The 9486-nt window shown below is 32.7% G+C and overlaps 1 non-coding gene across 1 annotated transcript; it reads left to right on the top strand.

Moving 5' to 3' along the window:
• Positions 1-1486: 1486 nt before the first annotated feature.
• Positions 1487-1592, top strand: LOC141681239 (small nucleolar RNA R71). The gene has a single exon (XR_012558680.1). It is a non-coding gene; the product is annotated as a small nucleolar RNA R71 (small nucleolar RNA).
• Positions 1593-9486: the final 7894 nt, after the last annotated feature.

Genomic DNA, 9486 nt, shown 5'->3' with positions numbered 1-9486 from the left:
CTGACAGGCACATCCTCTAAAATACCCAAACAATATTTTATAGAATGGTCCGCCATTTGCAATGTCATTTGTGTGCATTTTAAATCTCCCATGTTTAATTTTTGAAAAATTGAGAGAGGCATGACAGAGACGCTAGCGCCTAAGTCACATAAAGCTTTGTCAATAAATAATGCACCTCAATGACAAGTTATTGAAAAACTTCCAGGACCTTTAAGCTTAGTTGGAGACTTATTTTGGAAAATAGCACTGTACTCTTCAGTAAAAACTATTGTCTCCACCTCACCAAAAGATCGTTTCTTTGTCAAAATATCCTTTAAAAACTTTGTATATGATGGAACTTATGAAATTAAATCAGTGAAAGGAACTGTTACCTCAAGATTCTTGACAAGTGTCATGAACTTACCAAACTGTTGATCTACCTTTGTTCAGTTCATCCTGCTGGGGAACGGCAACTTAAGCACAAATGGTGGAGGAGTATTTACAATCTTCTCGTTCTCAGCTTTCTTGCTTCTTTCAGTTCCACCCTTGTTTGTCTGATCGACATCATCCATATTTTCATCTTTGCTGGTGTCCTTCTCTTTCTCATCAGTCACACAAGTATCAGGCATTGAAGGACCATCATATTTAAGACCACTCCTAAGAGAAATAACATTCACATTCTACTTTGGATTTTTTGGTTGTGAATGTAAAGAGCCAGGCTACCTTGCAGTTGAAGTACTAGTCAATTGTGCAATCTGAGTTTCCATAATTTTATTATGGACTTTCATATCTTTAATCTCTTGCATCAGTAATTTCAGCATCTCATTTTTCTGATCAGGCTGTGCAGCTTGACTAGCTTGAGGAGCATAATTTTGAGGAGGCTTTTGAAATCCAGAAGGATTCATAGGTCCCTGAGAAGGCCTGTACTGTTGTTGTTGAGAACTCTGATATGATTGTTGATATGGTTGCTACTAGTTAGGCATATGAATATTTTGAGCATTGTTGTTCCCATATGAGAAATTCAGATGGTCTCTCCAACCAGGATTGTAAATGTAGGAGTATGGATTATACTACTGCCTCTGCTAACAAACATTTGCTTGCTCCATCTAAAAATTTTGTGAATTCTGAAAATTGTATGAGCACTCATTACCCAAGTAACCTTGGAGACCACACACTTCACAAACAAGATTATTCATAGGAGCCATGGATAATAATGCATTAATACTCATAGGATGAGTAGATTATTGTGACGTCTTCAAAGAATGAATTTCCTGAGTTAATGCAGCGAGCCGAGATGATAAGAGAGAATAAGCCTCCACTTCAAGTTTACCGCCCTTCTTAGGTGCTCTCGGGTTATTGAAGTGATAAGTAGCTAAATTTGCGAAAAATGTATATGCATCATCAACTCCTTTATCTAGAAATACACCACATGCATCATTATCAATTGTGCCATTTGTTTCAGGGTCAAGACCATTGTAGAAGTGTTTAATCAGAAACCACTTCTCAAGACCATGATGAGGGCATGCACGTTGAAGATCTTTGAATCTCTCCCAAGCATCTTTAAGAGACTCTCCATACTCTTGTTTGAAACCCGTCATCTTGTCAATCAAGTCGTCAGTTCTGTTCGGAGGGAAAAACTCAGTTAAGAAAGCTTGAGGAATTGCATTCCACTCAGTCACATTAATATCATTCAACCATTTTTTTAGCTTTGTCACGAAGAGAAAACCCAAACAACATGACTTTAAATTGGTCTGCCGTGACACCTCGATGTTTGATGGTAGAACAGAGTTGTTGAAACCTTTGTAGATGAAGTGTAGGTTCTTCTGATGGAAGATCAGCAAACTAATTATGTTGGATCATAGTAAGCAACATCGGTTGGCATACTCGGAGAGGGCTACGAATAGTTCTTCAAAGATTTAATAGGAAGTTCTGCCATTATGATCTTTGAATCGCCGAGATTTTGTTGCAATTCTTTTCTTAATCAATCTATGTATTATTGCAAGTAATCCTAAAATCCGGACTAAGAGGAGTTACTTCTGCTTCTTCTATGGACCTGGGCATCAACAACTAAAACAAGAAAAGGCAGTGAAATATGTCTCAAATGGAAGTGAACCTCCAATGAGATAAATGAAACAATCTAAAACAATTAAACTAAGAACTATAGAAACTAGGCGTCTCCCCGACAACAACACCAAAAACTTGATGTGTAAAATTACAATACCGCAAGTGCACAATGTCTGTTGTTAGAAGATACAGGAAAGTACGGGTCGTATCCATAAGGAGACTGTTTCAAGGATTTTAATTCAACTATTACAAATTATTTCTGGATTAAATCGAGTGTTGTGAATTTCTGGCTAACTAAGTAATGCAAAATTAATGTGATTAAAATCAAATAACTAAAGTCTAGGGAAGTGTAGGTTCACCATGCTTACACAAAAACATTCACTGAAATATAACAATTTATTGGGTCAAGTAATTAAAGTAATGGTTAATCTCTCATAAGCATTAACACCTTCAGAAATCCAATTATGCTCTCGTACTAATCCTCAATTCTGCTAATCGTATGTGTGCCTCTAGTGAGTAAAATCTCTCGATCTATTACCCCTATTTGCATAAAATTAATCCACGATATTTCCCAATTACATAGATTAAAAAATAAAGCATATCAATTAGAATCACTCTTTACCCATTAAATTACTAACAAATTAAAGAATTGTTATTGTGCAAACATGGCTTCCCTTAAGCCCTAGAATAAGACTACTCACTCATATTAACAATAAAAGCAACAAGAACAATGATAAAATCCATAAAAGATATATGCTAATAAACAAGGAGAGATAAAAATACCTTAAACTTTGTATAAAGGAAGAACAATAAATCCCTAGTAAATTTAAGTGTATACAATGGAAGAGATGAAGAAGCCAAAACCCTAGCTATGTGTACAACGTCTGTATGTCCCTCCTCAAACTAATGATAAAAACTAATAAAAAAAACTAAAACTCCACTCTAATAATAAAATATGATCCTATTTCTAATATTAAAAGTATTTTTTTAATGTTCTAATAATAATATAAAAATAATTCCATAATAGAGTAGGATTTTAATGTAAAATTTGCAGCTGTTTTTTTGCTCCCCAGTTTCTGGGCTCTTTCAGTCTGACTTTGCTTTTGGTCCCATCTCTTAATTAATGGAAATCTCGCAAGCTTCGCGTGGACCGTAAGATCATCAAAAACGGATTTTTGGATCTCCAGATACGGCCCAAACCGTATTTGTAGTCCGTATAGCCAAATATTATGGTTTTTCTTCTATTTTCGCTCCAAAATGGGTCTTTTCACTCCAAGTCAAGAATTCTTTATTTCCTATAATAAAACATTAAAATCTATTAAATAAATATCCAAACCAATATAAAATATAATTAATATGGGTATAAAATCATCTAAAATATATATAAAAATATATTATATCATTCAGTGAAGTATATCATAGACAATACTAATGAGGGTTGTTGTTTAGTTCAACCGAATCTCCATTTGAATAGAAGTGGATTTGAATGATTTCCTCTCAAAAATATCATTCTCAAACCATGTAGCCATTGCAGGTCTACTTGCACCTAAAATGTGCTAGATATCCAAGATCTTCACTAAAGAGTGATGAAACCCTTGGTTTTGATGTGGCATCATAAAGGTCTACCTCAACATGTAGCCTCTAGCCAAATCTAGATAAGGGTTCTGAGTTAGAAAGCACAATGCAGGCATTATGTTTCATGAATGCTTGGCTTAGCAATGAACCTGATTTATTGCTAATTTTAATGCAAGCAATCTCAAACAAGTTGAGCTTCTTCATTATAAAGAAAGTATTGATCTTTAAATAAGGTTTTAGTCAGAATTGAGTTTTGGTAACATTTTCTGGAGGAAAGAAAATGTCTCAATTGATGAGCTTCTCAATTGCAAATAACTGCTTCACATTGAACTCCATTGGTTTGTGAGATGATTCTTTGAGGCAAGTTCACATATTCATTTAAGACTCTAGTATCTTTGAGGAAGATAACTAGACAATGCACTCAAGAATTACAAGGCAATTGTTTTGTCTCAGAGAGTCTTCCATATCACTTAACTCATATGATTTGTTTTTATGACTATTTTCTTTGTAATTCGATCACTTAGGTTTGGAAATTAAAGAATAAACGGTGGTTCATAATTTGTGGGATCCCTTAAATTTACTCATTTAAGGTCAAGTTATTTACTTCTGGGTAACATAAGTTATAGTTTTACTATATTAGTTTCAACTATCTTTTGACATAGTTAAATAGCTGCAGATTGTTAAGTGCTATTGATTAATACTGATCGTTAGTTCAATAAGTTTTCAAAGGATAACATATAAAAATATTCATACTGAATAGAAGTTAAATACTTGGATAATTCAGTAATCATGCATGGAATAACGATCTAATAAAATTTATCATATAGTTTAAAAAAGAATATTTTGCATAGCAACTGTTCTTTAACAGTGAAAAACATTAAATTTCCTTCTCAACTCAACCCTAGTATCTAGTAGGATAGATCCTAGCATTGGATGAGGAGGAAGCACCATCTAATCCTCCACCACCAGTGCCATAACGGATTTCTCTCTAGCTCTTTTCTTCTTAAGTGCTCTCCTGATGTGACCCAAAACGATTAGTATTTCTTCTATTAATATCGGTCTACTGAAGATCATTCCTTCTACTATAACTATGTTGATATCATGAAGAAAAATGATAGACATTGTGAGAAGAAAGGTTGAGTGATGAAAGTTTAGGATGAGGATTTAGGTAGTTGATGATGAAGAGAACGAGTACCCAAATATTTAAAATCAAGAATGTTTTAAATAATCCTTTTTGGCTTCAAATGGTGCATCTAGTAGTACAAAGAGTATATAGGAGAGGGAGTCAAAAGTTGACGAGGGAGACTGTGAAGTCTAAGCACTATTGATATCGATGTAAGACCCAACATGCTATGACAAGAATATAATTTATTCTGAGGGAAAAATAAATCAGAAAATATATAGCTCCCAATAACATACAAAATCTTGCATATGTCACCAAAGAAAAAACATATGAATGTGAGGATGCCTAGCTGATTTTCTAAAGATGCTTTATAATTTAAGATTCGATATATTGTTATCTTTAGAGACTAAGAAACATAGATTAATATAAAGATGCACTGCTTCACATAATTCAAGCAAGTCATTACTCCTATCATGAAATAGAAGGGTGTATAAAGAGTGCTTACTTGAGCAGGACTTTAGTCTTAATCGTCCTCTTTTTGTAAAAGGTGATCTCCTTATAATAAGACTTTTTAACTTTTCTTTTCTTGAGCTTGTTGATCTCATTGATCCTGTAAAAACTCATCTGCACAATCTTTTACCCATATTTCAATAATGATTATTGAAGCGTCCAAATAGGAGAAATATTATGACTAATTGATTTGAGTATCCTACGAGACTTGAGCTAAAATCAATTAATTAGTTGATCCGCGATTACCAGCAATAGATTTAGTGACCACATAATTACTGCTAAATAATGATATCAAGGCATATTATAAGAAAGATAACTAATTGATACTAGCTTCCTCAAACGACCTTACACTGTTAAATTTATAATATATGATATATTATGGACTCCCAACTGTAAACAAGTGAGAGTTGAGTGTTGCTGCTCCTATTTCTAGGTTGTAGTCTCACCATTGACTAGACAATGAGACATCTCAATAAAGAAATTTGTAAAACTTATTCTAAATTTATGACATTGAATCTTAAAGAATAAACAATCATATAAAAGTTCGGTAAGATTTTCACTTTTAGAATATGAGGAAATTCATGAGTGAAATCTTTACTGCTATAGATAAACTTTTCTGATAAATGATGTTAAGTTATGTGTGAAGATTTTGAGTAACATCTCATAAGCATATATTCATGAAATAAATCTTTATCTATAACTTAACTAATTAGAAAGTCTGTCACACTATATAACATATTTAAAAGACTCAACATTAGTATTTATCAGCACTTATCAATTTTAATCCCTAATAAGTTTTGACACATGATTAATACTGCAAATGACAATATTATAACTTACATTCAAAACACAGAGTTTGGTGAGAACTCAAAATCTATGAAGTTGAGTTGTCTACTCATAGCCATTGATGAGCAAGTATATTGATGGATAAGAACTAACAGTTGATATACTAAGATTATCAATTTCTAGATATCGTAGACTCCAAGTGTTCATTTTGATTGTCAATGGCTAGAATTATCCATTGATAGTTAAAGCAAATAAAAAAAACTCATTATAATCATGAAGTTGATACTATAAATCAGACCAGAATCATAATTAGACACTTGGATACCTATTTACATGCAATAGAATTTCATCCTTTTGATATTCAATATCAGATATTATGGCATGTAAATGACTTTAAACAAACATCTAGACTATGTGCTACGACTATAGATCAAATTACATATAATTTGATCTAGAATATCCACAAGCATCAAAATAATTGAAGAATAAATTTTCACTAGAAATCATAGCATATAATCTGGTTTCTTAAAAACATGTAGTGTGGCGCCCTCCAAACCCGGGTCAGAAGTTTGGGGTCCATAACACATACTCAATATATAAACCTGAATATAAACTATTATTACCCTGCTTTACATAACCACGGATCGCAACAGGTTAAAGTATGAAAACAAGCCACAACCTTAACTTTTATTACAACGTACCAAATCCCGACTAATTTAATTTACAACTGATATGAAATTATTCTTACAACCTTACTATCTCACTACTGCAATAAGCTCCTGCTAGCTCGATCAATCATAATCTAGAATCCTAGCTCGAACATTGAACTGGGAAACCTTGCTATCAACCGTATCCTTCTTAACTGTAGAATACATAAAAAGATTCGCAAGAGTGAGCTAACTAGCTCAGCAAGTCATATTATCAATAACTGAGGTTAAACAATAATAAACGAGGTGATTCAAAGGAATCAAGTTTCTTGTTAAACAACCAATAGAATTGGATATTCATTTTTAAGTTTTTTATAAACCAAGGTTAGGCTGCTGATCAGTCACGCACTAACCCCGAGCAAAGCACACATCATTGCTCTAACTACTGGATCCAAGGCACGCATTGGCCTAACTTGACCATCGATATGGTCTGACCACGAATCTGGTCCACACAAAGAAAACTATCCAATTCTAAAACAGTTCAATATGATAAGCAATGTAATTCAATAAAACCAGATCATAATCAATAGCAATAAAACATTTGTATAAGAGCATGGTAAAATTCATGGTAACCGAAAGGGTATGTCAAAGTATATAAAAGAAGTGGCCTCCAGCCGGTAGGATAATTGGGTATTAGATGAATAGTGTTTTTACAAGGTTTTAGTACTTGGATATCACAAGGTAAGGTTGAGTACAAAAGTTTCTATATGTGTAAACAATTATGTTCCAGTGTTTGGTATATGATGGATATATATTTGTGGAGTAGTATCGTATTTGTATGGTTTAGTATTTGGTAATTCAACAAGAAATGGCTTACAAAGAATAAGGCTTACGGCTCAAAGATCAAATGATGTGGCTCAGGTTCAAGGCTGAAGGATTCAAAGTATTTCCAATATAAAACAGAGCTATTTTGAATATTAACAATATGTCACAAGAGAATTTAGAAATATTTGCAATATATCTCGAGAAAGGTTTAGAAGTACTTGCCTTATCATAATCGATTTCAACTTCACTTGTACTTGTCTAATGACTCCATTCAACAATCATTCGTCTGCTTTTCTTATGCCTCGCTTCTATCCTCTGATTACTTGCTGTATTTTCTACATGTCAATTCTATTTTCTGATCACCTGCTTCTCTTTCCTATGCCTTGCTTACTCTGCTAGGCATCATAAGTATCTATTAATATTTAACTCATACGATTCTAATCAACATACACTTATATCTACCCTTCATTTTACCTAAATCCGATTAACGGATTGAAAGTTACGCTATAAACAAGTAATCACCGAACATATAGACCGACAGTCAACCGACAAGTCACATATAACACATAACACGTCAAATAATCAATGACATATCATTTTAAAAGAAGTCTCGGGTTACAAACAGGCTTTCGGGTATTCAGAATGATTTTTAAAACATTTTTCAGAATTAAAACGGGTCATTGGATCAATTTCAAAGTAATAAACAGGGTTCGGTTGGCCAATTTTGGCTTCAAAACAATTTTATAATAATTATCGAGCCTTGAAAATAATTTTAAATAATATTTTAAAGCTCAAAACTATTTTTCGGAATTTTTTTTAAAATCATTTTTAAATAATTAAATCTAATTAAATAATTAATTAAAATCAATTAATAATTAAATAAATCAATTAATCAATTAATTTTCAAATTATTTGACCAATTAATCAATTAAAAATTTACTGAAATTAATTAACTAATTAATTCAGATTTATTTTTGAATTAAAAATAATTTTTGGAATTAAAATAATAATTTTTAGAATTTTCAGAAATTAAAAACGAATTTTTATAATAAAAATAAATAGGAAATATGATTTTTAAATATTTTTAAAACAGGAATCCTATTTTTGACAATTCGGGAAAGTTCAGGGACTGAACTTCACCATCTTCAAAAGTACAGGGACTAAACTGCAATTTCGCAGTTCAGTTGCCGGAAAACGACGGGCTCGCCGGAGAAGACGATCCCGGCATCCTCCCCTCACCAACACCTCCAGATCAAAACTACACAACACCAGGAACTTGTTCATGCAATCAAAACACAGAAATCATCCATGTTCTGGCCGGAAAATGGCCAAGAACATCGCCGGTTTCCGGCGAACTTCGGAAATCTTCAAAACACAACTCCCTTCGATTCACTAATCCTCTGGTAACGAGCTATATACCAATCTATTGCAAATTTCATAAGGAATACAACCCACTATAAATCAACAGCTAATAACCCCTAAATCAAAAAGCCCCAAATTTCCAATTGAAAACATTCATACGGGTTATAAACCCTAATTTCAAAATTCGAAAATCAAACTCAATTTTGAACATGTTATTGAACTCCAAATCAGTCATATAATATATCAAAATCATCAGAAAAACAATCTCTACAACATGCAATCATCAAATCATACAAACAATCATCCGAACAAAAATTCATTTTTTTAATAAAAATAATTCGAAATAAATTTTTTTTCCAGAAATTAAACCTTTGATTCTGCAGTTCTGAAACTTGTATAATCTGATAGTACCCTACAAAACCTCCGTTTTGGTTACTAGAGCTTCCCGAGCAGATTTCAATAACACTTCCAAATAGTAGTTTGATTCTCAGAAAGATTTATGAATATATGAATTTTCTCTGGAAATTTATATAATTAACTGACTGCAAATGATTTTGATACGGTAAAAGGCTATTTATATTTACGAAAAATTAGTATCCCGTTGGATCATTCCGG

Source organism: Apium graveolens, chromosome 8, assembly GCF_009905375.1.
Source record: "Apium graveolens cultivar Ventura chromosome 8, ASM990537v1, whole genome shotgun sequence".
In the NCBI taxonomy this organism is placed as follows: Eukaryota; Viridiplantae; Streptophyta; class Magnoliopsida; order Apiales; family Apiaceae; genus Apium; species Apium graveolens.
This window is presented reverse-complemented; position numbering and strand designations above follow the sequence as displayed.